This window comes from Schistocerca piceifrons, chromosome 6 (genome assembly GCF_021461385.2).
Source record: "Schistocerca piceifrons isolate TAMUIC-IGC-003096 chromosome 6, iqSchPice1.1, whole genome shotgun sequence".
Lineage (NCBI taxonomy): Eukaryota > Metazoa > Arthropoda > Insecta > Orthoptera > Acrididae > Schistocerca > Schistocerca piceifrons.
This window is the reverse complement of record NC_060143.1, coordinates 125,951,456-125,977,889: the sequence shown is the minus strand read 5'-3', so window position 1 is coordinate 125,977,889 and position 26,434 is coordinate 125,951,456. Positions and strand designations below refer to the sequence as shown.

The 26,434-nt window shown below is 46.4% G+C and overlaps 1 pseudogene; it reads right to left on the bottom strand.

Annotated features, from left to right (window-relative positions):
* LOC124803181 overlaps positions 1 to 19,292 on the bottom strand; it is a 343,599-nt pseudogene extending 324,307 nt beyond the window's left edge.
* Positions 19,293 to 26,434: the final 7,142 nt, after the last annotated feature.

Here is a 26,434-nt window from a genome sequence, read left to right as displayed (position 1 = left end):
TGTTCGTCTAAAATTGTGAGCCATATGTTTGTGACTATCACAGCGCCATCTATCACAAAGCGAAAAAAGTGGTCCAACTAAAACATTCATATTTATTTACGTACTATATGAATATGTAATAAAAATGGGGGTTCCTATTTTAAAAAAAACACAGTTGATATCCGTTTGACCTAGGGCAGAGCCATCTAGCGGGCCAACTATAGCGCCATCTGGTTTCCCACTTCAAGCTAGACAAGTTTCGTTCTTTGTAGTTTTTTCGTTTGACGCTTATTTCGTAAGATGGTTGGCCCGGTCACGATAAATGGACCACCTTGTATATTGTAAACGGCAACGGTCCTATCACTCTTCCCTGTGGTACTCCGGATATCACCTTTACATTTGTCGATTTTGTTCCGTTTCTGTAGTAGTTTTCCTCAAATGGTAACAGAAACCTAATGCTATACGCAAATCGTAGGCAGGAAACTCGACATGTTTACGGGTTTGAAACAGATACCGATGTACGGAACTTGAGTTACTGTGTGTTGACATTCGTTGTCAGCAGTCACAGGAAGCAGATGGCGCCGCAGAGGCAGTACCACAGGCCGTACAATGACGGCTAGCACCATCTATAGAGACATTCCGGTTTCATACTTCTACACCTATTATGATAAAGCATGCATTTCTCATGGTCTTTCCGTACTTTTCTCCATCCCCTGCATATTGATTCCTACAGAGGACAATCTCGGCCTCCAGAAAGACCGTAATGAGCGAGAATAACGTGTCCCAGATACGAGGCGAGTTTTCATTTGACTCAAATGAAAACCTTAAATATTTTTTTAAATATTATTTATCATGCAGAAGTGGTACAAAGCTGTATCAATTTTCAACATAATCTCCCCCACGCTCAATGCATGACCTCGAGCGTTACGAAGTGCATAAATTCCTTTAGAAAAAAATTCATTTGGTAGTCCGTGCAACCACTCATGCACCGCGTGGCTTACCTCTTCATCAGAACGGAACTTCTTTCCTTCCATTGCGTCTTTGCGTGGTCCAAGCATACGGAAATCACTTGGGGCAAGGTCTGGTGAGTATGGTGGATGAGGAAGACACTCAAAATGCAGGTCTGTGATTGTTGCAACAGTTGTACGGGCAATGTAGGTCCTTGCATTGTCATGTTGCAAAAGGACACCTGCTGACAGCGATCAACGTCGCTTTGATTTCATTGCAGGCCGCAGATGATTTTTTAGGAGATCTGTGTATGATGCACTGGCGACAGTGGTCCCTCTAGGCATTTAATGCTTCAAAATGACACCATTTTGGCCCCAAAAGAGAGTCAGTATAACCTTCTCTGCTATGGTTCTGTTCGAAACGCATTTGGTTTTGGTGATGAGGAATGGCGCCATTCCTTGCTCGCCCTCTTCGTTTCTGGTTGGTGGAAGTGAACCCAGGTTTCGTCCCCAGTAACGATTCTTGCAAGGAAGCCATCACCTTCTCGTTCAAAGCGCCGAAGCATCAACACGTCGTACTCTCATTTCAGGAGTCAGCTGCCCTGGCACCCATCTTGCAGACACTTTATGAAAGTGGAGTACATCATGCACAGTGTGGTGTGCTAACCCATGACTGATCTGTAAACATGCTGCAATGTCATTCAGTGTCACTCGGCGGTTTTCCTTCACTATGGAGACGGCCGCAGTGGCCGAGCGGTTCTAGGCGCTTCAGTCTGGAACCGCGTGACCGCTACGGTCGCAGGTTCGAATCCTGCCTCGGGCATGGATGTGTGTGATGTCCTTAGGTTAGTTAGGTTTAAGTAGTTCTAAGTTCTAGGGGACTGATGACCTCAGAAGTTAAGTTCCATAGTGCTCAGAGCCACTTGAACCATTTTGAACCTTCACTGCCCGCATCTCGTGGTCGTGCGGTAGCGTTCTCGCTTCCCACGCCCGGGTTCCCGGGTTCGATTCCCGGCGGGGTCAGGGATTTTCTCTGCCTCGTGATGGTTGGGTGTTGTGTGATGTCCTTAGGTTAGTTAGGTTTAAGTAGTTCTAAGTTCTAGGGGACTGATGACCATAGATGTTAAGTCCCATAGTGCTCAGAGCCATTTGAACCATTTTTTGAACCTTCACTATGGCTTCAACTGCTGCAATGTTCTGTGGAGTCACAACTCGTTGTGCCCGACCTGGAAGAGGAGCATCTTCCACTGAAGTCACACCATTTGCGAACTTCCTACTCCATTCGTAGACTTGCTGCTGTGACAAACATGCATCACCGTACTGAACCTTCATTCGTCGATGAATTTCAATAGGTTTCACATCTTCACTACGCAAAAACCGAATAACAGAACGCTGTTCATCCCTGGTGCAAGTCGCAAGTGGGGCGGCCATCTTTATACTGATACTGCGACGGTATGTTTGCATCTGCACTATGCTGCCACCTACAGGCCATTCTGCACGCTGTTTGTAGCACGCTTACCAACTTACAGGATAACGGCGCGAAATTTCGATTTGTTATCACAAATTTAAGGTTTTCATTTGACTCCCCCATCGTACTTCGAACTACACCACTAGCGCGTGAGACGGGGTTTCCCAGCGCCTCAGCATACGCGGTTTGGCCGGCCTCGGCCGCTGTGTCCGGTCCAGAGCCGGTGCGCCGCCGCTACAGGTGCCGTGGTGAGGAGGTGCCGGCTATAAGGGGCGAGCGGCGCTCAGCTGCGATGGGGCTCAGGAGCTGCTCCGCGCTGTTTAAGTCCCGGCGGCGCCCGCGCGGAAAAAAGGATTCCGTCCCCGTCTAGGGCCCTCCTGTGCCGTCTGGAGCCGCTAAGAGGATTGCCGCCTTCAATGCATCTCTGCTGCAACTCCTACTTCACCCAACTATTGGGCTGAGCTATCGGGCACGCGGTAGTCTCTCAGATGCGCGACAGTAACTCGTGAATATCCCGTTCCACGGAGAGGCAGCAGAGAGATGGACCGTGTAGCAGAAAAAAAGACGGTGGAAGACTTAGGGAAAAGCTGGAATTTGGAACATCTGGATCGAGGTAAGTTGAAGAACTGTCCAACATACACCAACGAGCCGAGCCGAAACAAAAAAATGGTTCAGATGGCTCTGAGCACTATGGGACTTCTGTGGTCATCAGTCCCCTAGAACTTAGTACTACTTAAACCTAACTAACCTAAGTACATCACACACATCCATGCCCGAGGCAGGATTCGAACCTGTGACCGTAGCGGTCGCGCGGTTCCAGACTGTAGGGCCTAGAACCGCTCGGCCAGCCCGGTCGGCTGAGCCGAAACATTATGAGCACTGTCCACTGCGGCACTGAATGCCACCTGATGTTGCGGATGTGACGCAGCAAGGAAAGTATACACTGTGGTGACACAGATTGTGCGGTATGCACATACAGTCATGGAAATAAGTATTCATACAGTAGGTGGTGACAAACAACAATGGTGTGTTGGGATAGTAAATCACCCACAGCGCCGATACGAATATGTACGATGATGTAGCGTCAGATAACCATGTTCTTGGTATTGAAGCTTCCCGTATGCCATGAATCTATTCTGTGAAAATAAAATATGTTACACTCCGCACAGTCTACGACAGGGCAAAATGTATTCATACGCCGGCCAGAGTGGCCGAGCGGTTAAAGGCGCTACAGTCTGGAACCGCACGACCGCTACGGTCGCAGGTTCGAATCCTGCCTCGGGCATGGATGTGTGTGATGTCCTTGGGTTAGTTATGTTTAAGTAGTTCTAAGTTCTAGGGGACTTATGACCACAGCAGTTGAGTCCCATAGTGCTCAGAGCCATTTTTGTATTCATACAGCGGACTACTTTCAACGAAACAGACGGCTGAGGAAGCCCTGGAGTGCATGCCACACTTGTGTAGTCGTGTGGCGGCCGTGAAGCAACAGCACGTCGAACGTGGGTACCGTGGAACAGCAGAATGGGCCGCAAGGGGAAGGAAACGACCATTGAGGAACAAAACATCGTTATCGCCCAATGTCTTCAACATAAGTCGTATGCCGAAATTGCGAACATCATAGGACGAATACAGAATGAGATTTTCACTCTGCAGCGGAGTGTGCGCTGATATGAAACATTCTGGCAGATTAAAACTGTGTTCCGGATCCAGATTCGAACTCGGGACCTTTGCCTTTCGCAGGCAAGTGCTCCACGAACTGAGCTACCCAAGCACGACTCACGCCCCGTCCTCGTAGCTTTACTTCTGCCAGTACCTCGCCTCCTACCTTCCAAACTTTACAGAAGCTCTCCTGCTAACCTTGAAGAACTAGAACTCCTGAAAGAAAGGATGTTATGGAGACATGGCTTAGCCACAGCCTGGGGGATGTTTCCAGAATGAGATTTTCACTCTGCAGCGGAGTGTGCACTGATATGAAACTTCCTGGCAGATTAAAACTGTGTGCCGGACCGAGACTCGAACTCGGGACCTTTGCCTTTCGCGGGCAAGTGCTCTACCAACTGAGCTACCCAAGCACGACTCACGCCCCGTCCTCACAGCTTTACTTCTGCCAGTACCTCGCCTCCTACCATCCAAAGTTACAGAAGCTCTCATGCGAACCTTGCAGAACTAGCACTCCTGAAAGAAAGGATATCGCGCAGACATGGCTTAGCCATTATTACTACAATAACACCCACGGAACGTAAGTAACAATCAAATAATCTGCCAGGAAGTTTCATATCATAGGACGAAGTCGAGCGACTGTGCAATCTATCATTATGCGATATAAGGACAGACATGTAGAAATAAACAATGAACGACACACTCGTCCACAGTAGCTTACAACAAGAGAGACCAGAATGCTACTGCGAATCGTGAAGAAAAACCCGAAAACGACAACGTCGGCACTATCCGCATATGCACATTACCACTTCCGAAAGGACATCACTCCAAGGGCAGATCGTACCATTCTCAGTCGTTCGTGCTACAGAGCCAGGGTCTCGAGATGAAAGCCCTACATCATCAAAAAGAACAGGAAGTGGCGGATGGAATTTGCGAAACAGCATGTATCAAAGACAGCAGACTTTTGGGATACTGTATTGTTTAGTGATGAAAGCAAATTTAGTGTCGTGCGCAATGATGGTAGGATCTTGGTCTGGAGAAGTCCGAATACTGACCTCGACCGAAACAACATTCAACCCACGGTGAAGCACGGAGGTGGTGGAGTGATGGTATGGGGCTGTATGTCAGCCTCCAGTGCCGGAAAATTAGTGTTTGTGGAAGGTACCATGGATAGATTTGTGTATATGAACATTCTCAAACAGAACTTATAACAGAGTGTTGACGCCTTGGGTCTTCCTAGAAATTATTACTTCCAACAGGACAATGATCCCAAATATACGGCGCAAATTGTCCGGCTGTGGTTGCTCTACAACACTCCACACACTCTTAAAACACCAGCTCAGAGTCCGGACCTGAATCCCATCGAACACTTGTGGAGTGAGCTGGAAACACGAGTGAGAAAACACGACATCCGTAATAAGGCCTCTTTGAAAGAGGCTGTCCTTCGAGAATGGGAAGGTATCACGTCGGAAACTACATGTAAATTGGTCCATTCCATGCTACGGACGTTGCGAGAAGTAATACATCGTAAGGGTATGCATACGAAGTATTAAACATGTTCTGGCTTTGTTAGAAGTGTCATTTTCTGTTGGTGTATGAATACTTAATACCCAGTGCAGTAGAGAACTTGGCAGACGTTTTTGTATTTTGTTTTGTAAAGGCTTGTTCATTCACTTTCTATATGCATAGCTGCATTGGCGACTGGCCAGTGTGTATAGTGCATATCCAATCAGTGTTCTTGGTTTAGTATTGTCAATAAAGGCAGTTTACTTTTCCACACTCTAGTGTATGAATGCTTATTTCCATTACTGTATACAATTGGCAGTAGTATCTCGTCCGCAAGGCATAAAAGGGCAGTGTGCTATCATTTGGCCTCAGGTAATTCACGTGGAAAGGTTTCCGAAGTGATTATGGCCTCCCGGCGGGACTTAACAGACTTTGATCACATAGTTGAGTTGGGCGCACGGGACATTCAGTTTCGGAAATCGTTAGAGAATTCAATATTCCGAGATACACAGTGTCAAGAGTGTGGCTAGAATACCAAATTTCAGGCATTGCCTCTCACCAAGAACAACGCGGTGCCCCACGGCATTCAATTGACGACCAAGAGCAGCCACGTTTCCGTAGGGTTCTCAGTGCTAACAGACAAGCGTGAAATAAATGCAGAGATCAGTGTGGGACGTATCACGAACGTATCTCTTAGGACAGTGCGGCGAAATTTGGCTTTAAAGGGGTACGGCAGCAGAAGAACGACGCGAGTGTCATTGCTAAAGCATGACATCGCCTGCAGCGCCTCTCCTGGGCTCGTGACCATATAGGTTGGACCCTAGACGATTGGAAAACGGTGGGCTGGTCAGGTGAGTCCCGATTCCAATTGGTAAGAGCTAATGGTAAGGGTTAGTGTGTGGCGCAGATCCCATGAAGCCAAGGGCTCAGGATGTCAACAAGGCACTGTGCCAGCTTCCGATGGCTCCATGATGGTGTGGGCTTCGTTTAGATAGAATGGTCTGGGCCCTGTAGTACAACTGAACCGATCATTCATTGGAAACGCTTATGTTCGGCTACTTTGAGACCCTATGCAGTTATTCATGGACTTCATGTTCCCAAACACAGATGGAATGTTTATGGATAACAGAGCGCCATATCATCGGGCCACAGTTGTTCGCAAGCGGTTTGAAGAACATTCCGGACAGTTTGAGCGGATGATTTGGACATCGAGATCACCCGACATGAATCCCAACGACCATTTATGGGACATAGTCGAGAGTCAGTTTGTGTACAACATCCTACACCAACAGCACTTTCGCAGTTATGGACGGTCATAGAGGCAACATGGCTCAATATTTCTGCAGGGGGACTTTCAACGACTTGTTGCGTCGATGCCACGCAGAGTTGCTTCACTACGCCTGGTCCGACACGGTACGTGGAGGTATCCCATGACTATTGTTACCTCAGTGTATAAGCGGAGAAGATACAAAAGGGGAATCATTCTAGCGACGAAACAGGTCGCAAATGGGAAATCCCCTGATATGAGCAACTCTGACAAAGAGCGGACTCCAACGGTCTAGCGCCTGGGAACGAGCATTTCGGTAACGGCGAAGCTGATCCGCTGTTCTCGTTGAGCGTCTATGGAAAGTGGGAGAAGGACGGTGAAACCACGACTAGGCGACAAGCTGTGGGACGCCCATCCTTATCGCAGAACGTAGTGTTGACGGCTTTCGAGTTTTGCAAAGCAGGATACGCCGAAATTCGCGGCAGATCTGTCGACAGAGTACAGTGCTGGTTCAGGCACAAGTGTTTCGGAGCACACAGTTCAACACACATCGTTGACGATGCGGCTCTACAGCAGACTACCCCTACAGTTTCCCATGTTGGTGTAACGACACCATCAGTTCCAATTCCAGTAGGTATGGGATCAGTGAGATTGGATCGCAGATCAATTGAAATATGTCGCGGGGTTGTATCATTCTAGGTTCTTGGTACAGTCAGTCGAAGGTCGTGTGCTATTGCACCATCATCCAGAGAAAGGACAGCATCGCTCGATGGATGCAGGACAATGGGGGCAATGTTACGTTACTGGGGACATTCAGTTGGGCTTTTATGAGACCTGTAGTAGTAATCGAAGGCACCACCACAGCTGTGGACTATGTAAACTTTCCTGTGGACTACCTGCACCTCTCAATGCTTGATGTCTTCAACGGAGACTGGGTTCTTTCAGCAGGATGACTATACGTATCACAAGGCGAGAAACGTTCTACAGTGTTTCGAGGAGCTGATGTCTCGATATCTCGGCCACAAAATGCACCTTATTTGGACCCGACGGAACACATCTGGTATGCTATAGGGCGCCAGCTTCGCGTCCGCAAACCACTGAACCGTAGTTTGTGAGAATTGCACAGGGTGACTATAACCGAAGTGCACCTAGTCATGGAGGTCCAGTGTGGGCTGTAACTGTCGTATGGCAGCGAAACTTTGTAGATACGCTAACGCGTTAATGCGGAACCGATTTACGTTGAAAAAAATTAGTTACAGTTTTGGCCACCAGATGCAAACCTGGCGCTGTACAACTCCGTGTCGGCGTTTCTGGTGATCATGTCGAGCAAATTGTGTAAGCAGCCGTTAATAATAAAATCATTATTATGCCTTTCCCACACGTTTGACATTTTCTGCCCACGCCTCATTCCTAGTCGTCACCAATGGAAACATTCCTATACGTCTTTCTTACATTCACAGCGCCATATTTGTAGCATGTGGCCAAAATTGGATCCAATTTTTTTCAGCTTTAATCGGTTCCACGTTAACGCATTAGGGTATGTACCAAGTTTGCTGTACGGTACATACAGCCCACATTGGATCTGTGTGAGTACCATCCAGTGTTACCTGTTTGTAGACATCTGGTGCTACATATTTGTGGAAACATATCAAGAACCATTGCTGCATTGCATTACAGAGGTGGGCTAACACACTATTAAGGAGGTGGCCACAATGTTTTGCCTTACCAGAGTATGTGTTTCTTGCGTGCACACAGCCACATATGACTACAGGTGATAATTAAGAAAGAAGTACATGGAAAATGGACACTAAGGTAAGATAACCAATAAGTACTTCGACGAGGAGAGACTATATAGACCTGCGATACGGAGCAAACCCAGTAATGTTCTTCTAAACTTTTCAGAATGCAAATTTTAATTTTTTTAAAAGTTTTGTATATCAGTTATATTTATATACATCATCAAGTTTCTGTTTACATACCACAATCTTTACCTGTATTAATGGGTTTCCTCCATTTTTCAAATATTATGTTGTAATTGTTTTTCTTTTCCTTCATTTTTGGTTTCCGTACCTCACTCATTAAAAACGGAACCCTTATTGTCGTAGGATCACTTCGTTGGCCGTTTGTCTGTCTGTCTGTCCAACTGTTGAGAACCCTTTTCCTCAGCAACTGGTAGGTGTATCAAGTTGAAATTTATGTCACATACTAAAGTCTATTGTCCCTTGGTGACGTAAGAAACTTAAGCCTGCAAGTCAACGCTATCAAAAGATGCGGCCATTTATGTCACGTAATCAGATACTCACAAACTCACTCATCAAAAGATATGTGGTACTTCATAATGAACCAGAATCATGAAATTTGATAAGAAGCAAGGTTTCACATTGAAACAAAAGGAACAAATCCGAAAATTGTTAATTGGTGATTATGTCAGAAGGAAAAAAATATTTTTTACACTCGTTATCAATCAGTCTCCCGTCCGTATGTTAAGATCCTTTTTTCTCAAGAACAGTTAAACATATTAAGTTGAAATTTATGTCACATATTAAGGCATGGGGTCTGTTTTCAGTGTGAAGAGTGTAACGTTGTAAGTCAATGCGATCAAAAGATACGGCCATTTGTGTCTCATAATCTGCTACTCACACACTCACTCATCAAAACAAAGAGGATACTTCCCGTTGACCTAGAGCCATGAAATTTGGCAAGAAGTAAGGTTTCATAGTATATGTGAAGGAAAAAAACCCGAAAACTGTGTATCTGTAATTATATTACACAACAAAAATGTCACATTATCAGACTGTGTGTCTATTCGTCTCTTAAGACCCTTGTTTCTGTGGAAAGGATAGACTATGAAGTCGAAATTTATATCACATAGTGAAATCTACGTCCCTTGGAGGTGTAAAAAATGTAGGCCTCAGCATCAATGCAGTCAAAACATACGCCCGTTTAATTCAAGTATTTGGATATCTTGCCAGTATCGATATTGATAACAGTCAAAAAATCACCGAGATTCTTGATTCTCGGGATGGATGAACTGTCTGTATACATAATCAAGTTTGGTCTGAACCCTCGGTGCGCGAGTCCTGCTATCATTTCATTTTTTTTCTTTGTTCGCTTTCAGTTCTCTAATTACTTTGGCATTTTTGCTGGTGCTGATAACTTTTATTCTGATGAAAGTGCCAATACCGACAAAGCAAATTACAGCAAAATCCACCGTTCCTGGATATTTCGCATTTATAATCCCCTGTTATTTTACAACAACATTTTAGTTACTATCAAAGAAATTTCTGTGGGATCGTCCAAATTATCTTTCCATTTTTCAAAGGAATTCCGTATACTATTCACTTGGCTTCAGTAAAGCGCCTCTTGAAGCTGGAGCCAGCTCCTTCCTGCTCAGTTAGCCGGCCTCTGTGGCCGAGCGGTTCTAGGCGCTTCAGTCTGGAACCGCGCTGCTGCTACGGTCGCAGGTTCGAATCCTGCCTCGGGCATGGCTGTGTGTGATGTCCTTAGGTTGGTTAGTTTTAAGTAGTTCTAAGTCTAGGGGACTGATGACCTCAGTTGTTAAGTGCTTAGAGCCATTTGAACCTGTTCTGTTAGGTTGAAATACACGTGTAATAACTGTCGATATTTACCTTTGTAAACAATATAATGTGGAAACATCTCTAAGAACTCAACATTGTCCTTCAATATTTTCTTCTTCTCAGGTTTGATTCCATAGGAACACAGTTGTGCCAGCGATTGTATTAACTTCAAGTAGTAAAGGAAACAGCAGTTAGTAGCTAATAATGTTCATTGTATACTTAGATTTCAGTCAATGTGTGACCATCTTTAGTGCAGTAAATGTAAGTTAGACATTGAAACCACTTGTATATGCACACTGACGCAGCCTGACTTTTCATGTCACCGGGTGGCTTGGAAGATGTGGGATGTTTCCACCGTTCCTGGATAATTCGCATTTATAATCCCCTGTTATACATCCTCTGTATACATAATTAAGTTTGGACTGACCCCTCGGTGCGATTTGGTTGGGAAACACTACAACATTCTCCGGACAGCCTATACCTTTCACTGAGGCATTTTCACCTCTTTCGCAACCTGAAGAAAGACGTGCCTGAACGACGTATTCAGTCGGAAGAGGAATTGCAAGAATGGCTGCTGTTGTGGATCCGTCAGCGGCCGACCGCGCTCTACGAAAAAGGAATTAAGGAATTACAAAATTTTTAAGGCTGTCGTGGCCACTTGTTGACAAATTGCCTGTTGGCTCTGTCTCGGGATCTTCGGCCGACGTTTCTTTGATAATTTTTCTGACTTGGTGCTAGTGAAACGTCAGAAAAAATTTCAGTCAAACATCGGCCGAAGAACCCGAGACGGAAGTCAACAGGCAATTTGTGAAACTGGAATTGATCGTCTCGTCTCCCAGTGGGATGAATCTCTCAACGCGTGTGGCGATTACTTTGGAATGGAGCCATTCCATAGTCCCGACGTGATGGCGTTCCATTTCACTGCTTCTCATGGCATAACCTTAATCCTGTTACTTTATCCGTTTTTTTTTTCGTCTCGTTGTTCTTTGGGAATATATAGTTCTTGATTCCTAACTCTGCAGTGCTTAGTACAACTTGCAACCGCTCAGAAAACCGTTATTTTTCACTGACGACGTTTCAAACTTGCTCTTAGGAACCGTCATTACACTGGCAACTCTAACGCAACTCTGCATTTAATCATTAGTTACCGAAAGAACTCGCATACCTGTAAACCATTCTGTATTCACTGAAAAACACAATGATACCAAAATAGGGTATGGCAGCGGCAGGCCGCTGAGGGGTGGCAGGGTAGGCTGTGACGTCAGCGTTGCAACTTGCTATTGCGCACACACATCGTGAACTCTTCCTTACGCTGAATGGTGTACAGCAATTTGTCTGCCACAAATCATCAATGACACCAGGAAAAATAAATAACATCCCATCCTTTTTGTCATGAAAATGGTAGCTGTCACACAGCATATGAAATAATCGATTACTAGACGTGAAAAATCGAATTTATATCCTACGTCTCGTATGCACCTTCTGATTCTGACGACTTCTTTTTGTTGCTTTATGTCAAACAAAAAGTAAGTGAAAAGTGATTTTCGCAACTTGAAGGAGCTGAATGATTCCAAAAGCATGTTTTAGACATAAAAGTGTTAGAGTGAAAATAAAGTTGCCAGAATTGTTTCGAACGCACGCAAAATGTATAAATTTTACAGGCCATCATTTTGAGAAACAATAAAACGACTTGTACAAAGAAATAATTTTCTTTCGTTGATTTTGTAATCTCGAACGCGAGAAAAGCTAAGAGAAGAAAATACGTTCATTGATTGTTGTATGCAGGGTGATTTTTTCCACCGTGTACAAACTCTAGGGATTGATCGACGATAGGATACGGAAAAAAAAAAAAAAAAAAAAAAAAAAAAAAAAAAAAAAAACTTAGGTCCGGTAATGCATAGTTTCCATGCTAGAGACAATTTATTCAATCATACATTGTTACAGAGACTACGGTCTAAGATAACGAACGTTCAAGCGTCTAAATGGTGGATCCTCTAATTAGGTTGCAATTTCGATTAATACTCAAAGACGCATCCCGTATTAGCGACCCGTGCAATACTTTAGCATACCACTAGAGGACACAGAACAAAGGGCGCAGCCTATCTCGACTATATCTTTTGAATGTCATTATAAATCTGGTCAGTCAGACTAAGCGCGTATTTGTTCACTAAACGTTTGTGCAGAACTGTGAGGAATGCCTTCATGCCGCCAAAGAACAGGACAGCAAGCTGGGCGCCGTTGTCTACGGCGTTCTGTACGTCGAAGAAGCAATGATGGAAATATAAGGAAGAGTCGGGAATGGGACTGAAATTCAGGGTGAAACGATGTGAATGAATGACGAGAGTCGCTGATGACATTGCTATTCTCAGTGGAAGTTAGCAATAATTACAAGATGTATTGGATGGAATGAACAATCTAACGAGTACGTAATGTGGTCTGATGGCAAAAGAAAAAGTAGTAATGATGAGTAGAGAAAGTGAGATCAGCGATAAACGTAAAAATTAGAGACCACGTAGCGAGCGAGCTAAGGGCATTCTGCTATCTTGGAACCAAAATTACGTATGATATAAGGAGGATATAAGAAGCAAACTAGTACAATAGAACATTCCTGAACACGTCTTCTAGTATCAAACTACGGCCTCAATTTGCGGAACGCACCTCTATAAGTGTATATCTGGAGCACAGCAGAAGTGAATCATTGACTGAGGAAAAACCGAAAAGGAAATAAATCGATGCGTGTGAGATGTGATGTTACAGAAAGTGGACTGGTAAGGTAAGAAATGAGAACGTTGGTTTTCCGTAGAATCTGGAAACAGTGACTGGAAGAGGGTGCAGGATGTCAGCACACGTGTTACGTTATGGAACAACTTCCACGGTACTAGAGCCAGCCGTAGAGGGCAAAAACTGCAGAGGAAGGCAGAGATTGCAGCAAGCAGACCGGACGAAAGTTAAGTCATCTCCAGGGGATATCACACTGATACCAGGTGACACTAACACCTCTCTACTAGCCTTATTAACGCTAACATTTTGATGAAGAAAGGAGTCCAGAAGTCTTTTCAGCTACCCCATTTTCAGCTGAAGCCATTGCTTTTGCTACGTCTCATGCGCTTTTTCTAACAGTTGGGATTAAGCTCTGGCGATTCTACGGGCAAATCGAGGTGAAAAAAGGCGTCTGAGTGTTCGTGGAACCAGAAAAATGCCTGGAGTTTTGTGAACACGGCTGTTATCGTCTTGGAAGACGGACGTATTCACAGCATAATCATTAATACGTAGGAGAAAAAAACAGAAATTGGTCGCAGCAAATACTGAAACACCTTTATCGTTTTCGCAGTAAGCTGAATGAAAACAAGGTTACAATTTTTGAACTGTGTGAAAAAAACGTTAATTAGTTACAAACTACGGCGTGCACGCACTTTATTCGACATGAAAACGTCACTACAGATGTTCGGATTTAGGTTATGACATGTTCGATATGTCTGCCATCATTAGTGATAATGTGGCGCAGGCGAATAGCGAAATTCTGCATGACTCGCTGAAGTGTCGGAACATCGATGCTGTCGATGACTTCCTGAATGGCTGTTTTCAGATCAGAAATGGTTTTGGGGTTATTGCTGTACACCTTGTCGTTAATACACCCCCAACAATAAGGAGTCACATGTGTTCAGATCCGGAGAATATGGCGGCCAACCGAGGACCACGCCAATGGCCTCTGGGTACACCAGAGCCAGAATGCGGTCCCCAAAGAGCTCCTCCAGGACATCAAACACACTCCTGCTTCGACGGGGTCGAGCTCCGTCTTGGATGAACCACATCTTGTCGAACTCAGGGTCACTTTGGATAATGAGAATGAAATCATCTTCCAAAACCTTCACGTACCGTTCGGTAGTCACCGTGCCGTCAAGGACTATCGCACCGATTATTTCGTTACAGGACAATGCACGCCACACAGTCACCCATTGAGAGTGAAGAGACTTCTCGATAGCGAAATGCGGAGTCTCAGTCACCCAAATGCCCCAGTTTTGTTTATTTACGAACCCATCCAAATGAAAGTGGGCTTCGTCGCCAAATCAAACCATGCACGTGCATACTAATTCCCATATTGCCCCGCGGCCAGCCGTACAGTTTGGACATCCTGACGCAAACCGTTTAGAAGTTATGACGATTTTATTTCATATAGTTCAATAACTGTCACCCTATAAGCACAATCATTTCAGTACAATAATTCCCAAAATACCACAGAACCACTCTGCATGAAATACACCCTCCCCACACTGCAACCTATTGAACAGTGGGTACGCTCGTTGTCTTGCATCTTTTGGAAGAAGGGAAAGCAGTGAATCATCTCACCACACTATACATCCCCAGTCAAGGACGGTCCACTAGCTGACTCGTTTGGTTCGTTGATGCCGTGCCAATGTGAGCAATGGATTTTGTGATGTATTCGACTCCAAATGCACACTGCCTGCAGCTCCCTTCGATATGCCTGCTCGTGTACTGGCTGAGACGGACCTGTATTTACTGTCAGCAGCATTCCGTATCGTGTTTGAAACTAATTTTCACTGACAAGATGTGACACACTTCTCTGTCTACTGGTTCCACATGTCACCATGGAGTAAGTGGTCTAAAGATGGTCGTGTTTGACTGAAACCGCTTACCAGAATAAGTAAATATTATCGATAAGGAGAGAAGCTGAAGAAATGAATTAAAATTTGTACGACTGCAGTGATTGAACCGGGATCTCATTCTTAGTTTTTTTGTTTTTTTTTTGTTTTTTTTACGCTACCCTTTTTTTAGTTTTTTTTTGTGAAAGCCCCTTAATAAAATGGAACTAAAAAAAACCCTAAGTGCCACCGCCACTTTTCATCCTATAACAGAAAAAAATCTGGTCCACTTCAGGCGTTGGCTCCTGGCTAAGCCTACTCCAGAGAGCTGCCTATATACCAGGGGAAATATGGGAAATCAAGGCTAGGGCTATCCTTACAAACAACAAAATCTTCCTTTTTTTAAATTTAATTTTAATTTTTTTTTATTTTGTTTTGTGTACTTTTGTTGCGTATTTGATCAGAGGCCTTCTGCGCCCCGCTGGTAATATGTTGAGTCACATCTTCTCGAAATTGATGTGTTCCGTTGAATTGTTCAGAAATGTTCATTGGTTCAAACAGGAAACCTTCTTCTCTCTTGGCTTAGCACATTCCAGCTGCGAGGCCGCTCGTGGAAAGCACTCCCAAGGAAGTTAGAGAAAAATTGTCTGTATTTTGGGTGACGGACAACGACATAATGACGGTCATTGAGCTATGTCCAAAAATCGAGTACAGAGTCTACAGTTTGTCCAAATAGGTAGTGAATGGCATGTCCGCGAATCCAATTCACAGCATTGGTCTTTGTCCGAGGAAAATAGTCACGTTCCGGAAATAATAGTGAAAAGGGAGTAATCCGATCCGGAATGTCCCGCGTTAGAAAAGCCACAATAAGTCGAACCAAGTGCCAAACCTCCGCCGCCGGTCCGCAAACAAACCGATGTTCATCATTGTCGGGCACTCCACACGTGGAACATAGAGGTGATTGGGCGAGGTGGATATGATGAAGGCGAAATTGGTTGATTTGCTTACCATTGACAGTTAGGTACCAGACAGATTGAACATTCGTGTCAAGGTAACAGGCGAACACCGCGCGCCATACATGACGCAAGTCAACCTAGGGGAACTTTTGTTCAATCGGGTTAGGTGGACGACCTAATTGGAGGACATTGTATACTTCCTTGGTCTTGAGTAAAAGCGGTCTTGGTAAGGTGAGGCGTAGATAACTGAGTTCAAGAAAGAAGTATCGTATATAATGGAACTGGGCCGGAACATCCGAGATCATCACTGGGGCTGACAGTGAGACCGGCGAATATGCCGACAGGAGGAGACCAGTGAGGCTCGTTGGGCAACGTGTCCATACCGTCATCTGGGAGCTGACAAATAGGGCGCGAGCTCTATCCGGCACGTGAAACAGACCTATCCCACCTCGTTCACGGGGAAGAGTAAGGGTTGCATAGTTAACTTTGAACAACAGCCCAGAGCTGACGATAGATGCCATCGCTGCCAACATGCGACGTGCCACAGTAAGCGGGAAAGGTAGAACTTGTGCTACATGGGGAACTCGGGATGCGATATATATAGTGACATATCGAGCTCATTGGAGAATATCTAGGGATCGAAGGCGATGGTCCATAAGACCTGCTCTGATCATTAAAAGGAGGCGTCGGCAGTTGATGGTGGCTGAACGCCGGAGATCAGATGAAAAATCTATTCCCAAACAGCGAATGGTATCAACGGTGGTGAGAGGTGTAACGCACTCCACGGGAAGTCCCGTGCCAATGAACATAACTTGTGACTTACGTACGTTTAAAGAGCTACCCGACGCCTCACCATAAGTCGCTACCCACGTCAAAACAGCTCGAACCTCGTCGGCATTACGTAAACAGATGACTACATCGTCAGCATAGGCCCTGCAACAGAATCGGTAGCAATCTATGGACAACCCTACCAAACGTTGTCTTAGTCCACATAGCAAGGATTCCAAGAAAAAGGCGAACAAAATTGCTGATAGAGGGCAACCTTGACGTACGGATCGACCTATTTTTATCGGTGGAGTGAGTCTGCCATTGTACATAATCCTGGACGAGGCACCCCGCAGAAGGCGCATCACGACCGTGATAACGGCGACTGGGAAACCCATATGGTGGAGAACGGCCGTAAGGAACGAATGGTCAACCCTATCAAAAGCTTGACTAAAGTCCAAAGACGCAAGTGCCCCAGAGAGGCGTTGTGCCTGGGTAACGGCGATCATATCCCTGTAGCGGCATAAAGCCGTGCGGATATTATTATCCCCTCTCAAAGATGCATGGTCTGGCGACACAACATATCGGGCAACGTTTTTAAATCGTGCCGCCAAAAGGCGAGTGAAGATTTTCGTATCACTGTTAAGGAGGGTGAGGGACCGATAATCACTGATATTGTTGCCACCATGCGGTTTATGTACAGGAATAATAATTCCTTCCATGAATGCGTCCAGCACAGGTACTGCCGGAGACATCAGTTCCCGACAGATGGAGGTGAAGGTGGACTCTAACAAATCACGGTAGGTGCGATAAAATTCGAGGGGAAGACCGTCGGGTCCTGGGGAGCGATTGATAGTTCCTGCCTGGATCGCATCGCGGACTTCCTCGTCAGTCACCTCTGACATCAAGTCAATTGCCGCATCTCCTGGGATACCACCGAAGTTGAGCTGTGTGACTTCCTCGATCAACTCTGGGGAATGTGGAATTGCGGCGTATAGCTGCTGGTAGTGGGCGTGAAGCACATTCCCTATTGCAGATTGGGTTACGTAGCGACGCCCTTCTTGATCTGTTAGGACGTGAATCAATTTTAGGCGTCGATTTTGGCGTTCTTGGATGATATGGAACATCGACGGATGTTCATGAGGCATGCGATCAGCAGTACGAGATCGTACTATCGCTCCTTCCAAATGCCTTCGCATGAGATTGGAGATTTGGGCCTTAGCATGGTTCATCCTTGTATGGCGCTCAGGGGAGCATTCTCGTAGGATCCTGTAATAAAAGTCCATAGTGCTCTTCCTCCAGGCGACAACATCTTTGCCATACCGGATCAAAGTTTTTCGAAGAGCAGGTTTTGCACACTGGATCCACCAGGATATGGTAGACGGATACGTGGGTCGGCGTCTATTACATGTGATCCAAGTGTCTTCTATTAGAAGTCGACAGTCAGGTGAATTAAGAAGTGCCGTGTTCAGTTTCCATAAACCACGTCCGTGCCATACTGCCTGTCTTGTGAGAACAACATCACAGAAGTAAGTCGCATGATCTGAGAAAGCAACAGGCCAGATTTCAGCCTGTCGAGTGTGTTGAATTAGGGATCGCGAGATGTAGATGCGATCCAGTCGGTTAGAGGAATGCGCAGTGTAGTACGTAAAGCCCAAAAGATCACCTTGAACATGTCTCCACGTGTCAACAAATTGTAGCCGCGTGACGACTGTTTCCAGAGCTGCGCATGGTGAGTGACGCGGCAATTGATCCTGAGGTCGCTGGGTGCAGTTGAAGTCTCCACCCATGACCCAGTCATCGTGTGGTCCCATAAAAATGGGTGTAACTTCATTCGCGAAGAAGGCATTGCGTTCACGACGGTAGCTGGAGCCCGACGGCGCATAAATGTTGACGATGCGTACACCAAAGAGAGTAAGGGCCATACCTCTGCCGTTGGGGAGGTATAGGACATCTTCGGCAGGAAGACCTTCGCGTAAGATGATGGCAACACCACTACCGGTGTCCGAAGCGGGAGAAAGATGCGCCGTGAAGCCATGCGGTGGTGAAAAATCGGCGACATGCACTTCCTGAAAAAGCGCAATATCTATGTCCGCATCATAAATCATATCGCGGAGCAGCGCTAGTTTGTGGGGCGCACGAATGGTCGCGAGGTTAATCGTTGCGACACTATAATGCTGGTGTTGGAGTCCCACAGGCACAGGTGGGGCTTCTTCAGGAGCGAGAGGTCGTCGATCTTGCCGGTCTGCTGAAGAGGCTGCTATTGTGGAGAGTTTGCGGGCGCGGGCGCAACCGATGGGGGCGCCCCATCATCAGCACCGTCCACCCCAGTCCCGTCGATCTCCACGTCGTCTGCCCCGGAGACTGGTACTACGGTAGGCCATCGGCTGTGCACATCATCCACGTGGAGAGGAGACGTAGTTTTCGTCTCATCGGATAGGCTCTCTTCAACGTCGACTTGTGGGGGCGACGGCGCCAGTAAAGAGGGGTGGTCGTTGCCAGTGGTCGCCTGTGGCGGGCCGTTCGCATCAGACTTTTTGTCATCAAAGAGCGGTTTGCCGTCCATCTTCGGGTCTGCATCCCTAGTATCCATCCGTAGAATGGATTCATCAGGGGGTGTACGGCTACGTTTCTTTCTCTTTCGTGTCGTCCCTTGTTTTCGAACATGTCGTTCAGAGTCCGATTGCGGGTGGTTTCGTCTGACTCCGGACCAGTCTGAAGGAAAGCAGAAGTAGGTACCACTCCCGGATCAACGTCCATCTCAGTAGCATTTTCAGTCACATTACTGCGAAGATTCGGCAGGTCAGGATCTGGCGTCTGTGGCACCTCAGAAAGATTCTCAGTAGCGACTGCATCCACCTGATCAGACGACGTCAACGAAGCAGGAAGACCCTGTGGAGAGGTGCTACCTTCCTTGGCAACCTTGGCATATGTGACAGGGATCTGAGTGATCACCGCTGGGGACGCTTCCTCTCCGACCGGCGTCTGAATCAGGCGGCGTCGCATGCAGGCGGATCTGACGTGGCCTTCTTGTCCACAACCTGCACATGTTCGGGGTTGGCCGTCGTACATGACAATGGCTCGCACCCCGCCAATTGTCAGATATGATGGTATATGTTTTTTCAGTTCAATTTTGACCTGACGCACACCATTAAGGACGTGGTAGGTCGTGAAGGTTTGCCATTTTTCCTCTACGTAACCGATGACGTTACCGTATGGTTGTAACGCAGAGACAACTTCGTCCTTCGGCACTTCAAAAGGTAGTTCAAACACCCTAATCGTGCGTTGACCGTACTCTGCGAGTTCAAGTGTTACAGCTCCGACGTGACCATCAGAGTATTTGAACTTAAGTCCATTGGCATGGCGGCGAATAACATCTTCACACACCTCGGTGTTTGTCATTTTAATATAAACGACACTACTCATGATCGAAAAATGGATTCCGATAGCGTGGTTAGGATCTAAACGAACTTCTTCACGTATAAACGTTTCTACTTCATGTGCACGAGGTCGCGCATGTTCAGCTGGGAAGGAAACTTCAAGGGTCGCACGGCGGTAAGCGCTCGACGTGTTGTTCACGGTGGACGGACACAAGCCATAAAGCTACGACGCGGAAGTAAACAACGCCTGCAGCGGAGCACTGGCCGGCGCGCGGGGCCGTCCGCACGCTGCCACGGCTGGGAGCCGACTGCTTCCAGGAAAATGTAATTTCATCAGATAAATAAATATTCATCAGATAAATAAATATTAGTTGCTTAAGAAGATCCCTGTCGTTGCAGTGTGACTTCAAAAATTGACGATAGTAAAAAAAAAAAAAAAAAAAAATGGTTCAAATGGCTCTGAGCACTATGGGACTTAACATCTGAGGTCATCAGTCCCCTAGAACTACTTAAACCTAACTAACCTAAAGACATCACACACATCCATGCCCTAGGCAGGATTCGAACCTGCGACCGTAGCGGTCGCGCGGTTCCAGACTAGAACCGCTCGGCCACACCGGCCGGCGACGATAGTAAAGTATGAAGTAATTCCTGTGGTGCTACGATTAAAAACACAGTGGAAAATGTAGGCACCCGACGGCCGGGGTGGAAGCGAGTGATGTGGGGCGGCAGCCGGAGTTGCACCACTGTGCTGGGCGGCCACTGTCCAGGCGGGCAGTGGGCGTGGTCCGGCCGCTCGGACGTCGCTGACAGCCTCTGGCAGCGGCGCTGCGCGGGCCCCGGAGAGCTCGGCAAATATTTGGCCGGCGGCGCAAACAACTCGGACAACCTGTTGCCCGCTGAGCGGATACATCCCGCGCAGTCCAGTCCACACCCAGCGCCCGTTTTTCGGAACCTCTGATCTACCGCTGTCCGTGCCAGCGACGCGACTGATCTGCCGGCTGGATCTACCGAGCTCCGAACTGTTCAAATTATTTTACGAACACCGCTTCAGGACGGCTAGTGATTAAAGCAGTTCCCGCTGCACTTTGTGAGGTAACGATATGGCAACATTTTGAAAGAAAACTGAATCTCAGGCTGTTCTTCGAGCGGACTAAGGTAACTGACATAGCGCCTGGCACGGCGAGAGTGTGGGGGAGGGGGTGGGGTGAGGGGACGTGGCGTGAGAGGGGGTCTGCCCGGATAGAGAGAGCTTCCTCCATAGGCCGGCACATTACAGTAAACGATGAGGTGTTTCCTTCCTCAGCACACTTACTTGCTGCACCGTACTCTGGCATGCACCAACACATCTCTGCGTATGTGGACTGCTGCCAACGCCACTGTGTGACGACCGCCGGTCAAATGCACCGCATGGTCATACCCTGAGGTGATTTAAACCCGCAAACCGCCCACCAGAGCGTTGTTTCACCATGTATCAACATTATCCTTAATTTATGAGCATGAGTGTAGATTCATGTGGTCTTCGAATAAGTTTTCTCTGGAATTCACTCTATATCCCACAAAATAAATATTACTGTTTACGTTATAATTGCTGCAATACTGCTCTAATGTTTTTTGTATCGCTTTTGTTCTTTCTCTCATTACTGGTTGCTCTATTTAAGATACGTTTCATTGCTGCGATAAGCACGTATAATTTTATACAGTGAAGCGCCAAAGAAACTGCGAATACATAGAAAGAAAGATCCCTTATCATTTAGCTACAATATAGCAGGTCAGCAACTGGAAGCAGTTAATTCCATAAATTATCTGGCAGTACGCATTAGGAGTAATTTAAAATGGAATGATCATATAAAGTTGATCGTCGGTAAAGCAGATGCCAGACTGAGATTCATTGGAAGAATCCTAAGGAAATGCAATCCGAAAACAAAGGAAGTAGGCTACAGTACGTTTGTTCGCCCACTGCTTGAATACTGCTCAGCAGTGTGGGATCCGTACCAGATAGGGTTGATAGAACAGATAGAGAAGATTCAACGGAGAGCAGCGCGCTTTGTTACAGGATCATTTAGTAATCGCGAAAGCGTTACGGAGATGATAGATAAACTACAGTAGAAGACTCTGCAGGAGAGACGCTCAGTACCTCAGTACGGGCTTTTGTTGAAGTTTCGAGAACATACCTCCACAGAGGCGTCAAGCAGTATATTGCTCCCTCCTACGTATATCTCGCGATGAGGATAAAATCAGAGAGATTAGACCCTACACAGAGGCATACCGACAATCCTTCTTTCCACGAACAATACGAGACTGGAATAGAAGGGAGAACCAATAGAGGTACTCAAAGTACCCTCCGCCACACACCGTCAGGTGGCTTGCGGAGTATGGATGTAGATGTAGATGTAGAAACTGGTACACTTGCCTAATATCGTGTAGTACCCCCGCGAGCACACAGAAGTGCCGAAACACGACTAATATCTGAAGTAGTGCTGGAGGGAACTGACACCATGAACCCTGCAGGGCTTTCCATAAATTCGTAAGAGAACGAGGAGGTAGAGATCTCTTCTGAACAATACGTTACAAGGCATCCCAGGTATGGTCCACAATGTTCATGTTTGGGGAGTTTGGTGGCCAGCGGAAGTGTTTAAACTCAGGCACTCTGTAGCAATTCTGGACGTGTGGGGTGCCGAAATTGTCCTGGTGGAATTGCCCAAATCCGGTGGAATGCACAATGGACACGAATGGGTGCAGGTGATCACACAGCATGCTTCCGTGCATGTCACCTGTCAGATTCGTATCTAGATGTGTCAGGGGTCCCACGTCGCTCCAATTGCACACGCCCCACATCATTACAGAGACTCCACCAGCTTGAACAGTCCCCTGCTGACATGCAGGGTCCATGGATTCATGAGGTTGTCTCCATGCCTGTACACGTCATTCCGCTGGATAAAATTTGAAACGAGACTCGTCCGACCAGGCAACATGTTTCCAGTCATCAATAGTCCAATCTCGATGTTGATGGGCTCAGGCGAAGCGTAAAGCCTTGTGTCGTGCAGTCATCGAGGTTACACAAATGGATCTTTTGCTCCGAAAGCCCATATCGATGACGTTTTGTTGAATGGTTCGTATGCAATTTGCGGAAGGGTTGCACTTCTGTCACGCTGAACGGTTCTCGTCAGTCGTCGTTGGTCCCGTTCTTGCAGGATCTTTTTCCGGCCCCAGCGTTGTCGGAGATTCGATGTTTTACCGCATTCGTGATATTCACGGTACACTCGTGAAATGGTCGTGCGGGAAAATCCCAACTTCATCACTACCTCGGAGATACTGTGTTCCGTCGCTCGTGCGCCGACTTTAACACCACGTTCAAATTCCCTTAAATCTTCATAACCGGCCATTGTAGCAGCAGTACCCGATCTAACAACTGCGCCAGACACTTGTCGACCGCAGGGCCGTATTCTCTTTCCATATCTCTATATTTGAAGACAGATACGTTTCTTTGGCGGTTCAAGTAAGTGGATCAGAAAAATTAATAGTAGCCTAATTAGAAACCTAGCTATCCATTTTTCGTAACAAAACCATACAGACTACTACTTAGTACGATATGCACGTACACAGATGGCGGTAGTATCGCATATACAAAGTACAAAATGGCAGTGCATTGACGGAAGTGTTCCTGAAACTCCTGTCTGGCCGGACATGGGGATTGCATCCTTCCACCTTCCTCCACGCTTACAAATCCCTCATCCATACTATCCTCTGTTATGCCAGAATTGCCTGGATGTCCGCACCCACCCACTTTTACAAGGCCCTCCAAATCCTCGAACGCCATGTACTCCGCCTTGCCTTCTGTATCCGCCTTCCTTCCCCCACATGGCTTCTGTATGAACTCATCCCCTCGTTTTCCTCCAATATCTCCGCATCCTTTACACTGTCCGCAGGCTTGATCCCCCAACCCCCTGGTTTCCTCCTTCCTCTCCACCCCACCCACACCCGTTGCCGCGCCTCTATCGCTGTATCCCTCCCTCTCTCCACCTCCACACCCTCCATCTCCTTCATCAGGGCAATTTCCAGCGCCTCCCCCTCCCAGACATTGAACTTCACTGTGACATATACCCTTCCTTCCGACTATAACCTGGCTTTGTTCGCCCCCCCCCCCCTCCCCAGGACATAATTTATGAGGCATAATCGAGAGGTGAGCTCGTACACAACATCCTACACCGATAGTATTTCGCAAATAAGGTCGGCTATACAGGATGATTTTTTCCGCCGAGTACAAACTTCAGGGTTTGATCGATTAGGGGATACGGAACAAAAAAGCCCTAATAAACTTATGTCCGGAAATTAATGGTTCCCATGCTAGAGACCATTTATTCAATAATAAATTGTTACAGAGACTGTGGTCTAATACGCGCTGTGGCATGCAGCCACAATTACAGTATTTGTTGATAATGGTTTCCATGTGCCTCAACGCATGTGTGTACGCGTCATATCATGTTCTGTCTTACACGTTCATATCGGGCAGGCTGCATCCGAGGAGTGTGAAAGGTAGCTTTAACACGCTGCTCCAGTGTCTCCACATCTGGAGTTGGCTCTGCATCCCCGATATCTTTGAGATGGCCCCATAACTAGAAATCGCATGGGTTGAAGTCCTGTGAACGAGCAGGCCCTGCAACTACATCCATCGAACAGGGAAGACACGATAGAGATGCGTCCGGACGTTAACGGTGAAATGGGCCGGAGCACCATCACGTAGCAGCCACAAACCTTTCGAATCATGGAAACCACTTCTTCCAGCAGAAGGTAAAGTCACCCGCAAGAAACGGCGACGTGGAAGGAAGACTGGTCCTACAATACGGTCGCCAATTACCCGGTCCACACATTCCGGCTGCACCGATGCTGACAATTCGCTGTCACCATACCATTGTAATAGGGGGAGACTTCAATCTACCAGGTATAGAATGGGATAGTCACACAATCAGAACTGGAGCCAGGGACAGAGACTCTTGTGACATTATCCTGACTGCCTTGTCCGAGAATTACTTCGAGCAGATAGTTAGAGAACCAACTCGTGAAGCTAACGTTTTAGACCTCATAGCAACAAATAGACCGGAACTTTTCGACTCCGTGAATGTAGAAGAGGGTATCAGTGATCATAAGTCAGTGGTTGCATCAATGATTACAAGTGTAATAAGAAATGCCAAGAAAGGAAGGAAAATATATTTGCTTAACAAGAGTGATAGGGCACAAATCGCAGAATATCTGAGTGACCACCATCAAACGTTCATTTCTGAGGAAGAGGATGTGGAACAAAAATGGAAAAAATTCAGAAACATCGTCCAGTACGCCTCAGATAAGTTCGTACCGACTAAGGTCCAAAGCGAGGGGAAAGATCCACCGTGGTATAACAATCATGTACGAAAGGTACTACGGAAACAAAGAAAGCTTCATCATAGGTTTAAGAGTAGTCGAATCATAGCTGATAAGGAAAAGCTGAACGAAGCGAAAAAGAGCGTAAAGAGAGCAATGAGAGAAGCATTCAACGAATTCGAACATAAAACATTGGCAAACAATCTAAACAAGAACCCTAAAAAGTTTTGGTCATATGTAAAATCGGTAAGCGGATCTAAATCCCCTATTCAGTCACTCGTTGACCACGATGGCACCGAAACAGAGGACGACCGAAGAAAGGCAGAAATACTGAATTCAGTGTTCCGAAACTGTTTCACTGCGGAAAATCGTAACACGGTCCCTGACTTCAGCCGTCGCACGGACGCCAAAATGGAAAATATTGAAATAAACGATATCGGAATTGAAAAACAACTGCTATCACTTAGTAGCGGAAAAGCATCCGGACCAGACGAGATACCCTTAAGATTCTACAGTGATTATGCTAAAGAACTTGCCCCCTTTCTATCAGCAATTTATCGTAGATCGCTGGAAGAACGTAAAGTACCTAGCGACTGGAAGAAAGCGCAGGTCGTTCCCATTTTCAAGAAGGGTCATAAATCAGATGCGAATAATTATAGGCCTATTTCGCTTACGTCAATCTGTTGTAGAATAATGGAACATGTTTTGTGTTCTCGTATTATGACGTTCTTAGATAATACAAATCTCCTTCATCATAACCAACATGGATTCCGCAAACAGAGATCATGTGAAACTCAGCTCGCCCTATTTGCCCAAGAAATTCACAGTGCCGTAGACACTGGCGAGCAGATTGATGCCGTATTCCTGGACTTCAGGAAGGCATTTGATACGGTTCCGCACTTACGTTTAGTGAAAAAAATACGAGCTTACGGAATATCGGACCAGGTTTGTGATTGGATTCAGGATTTCC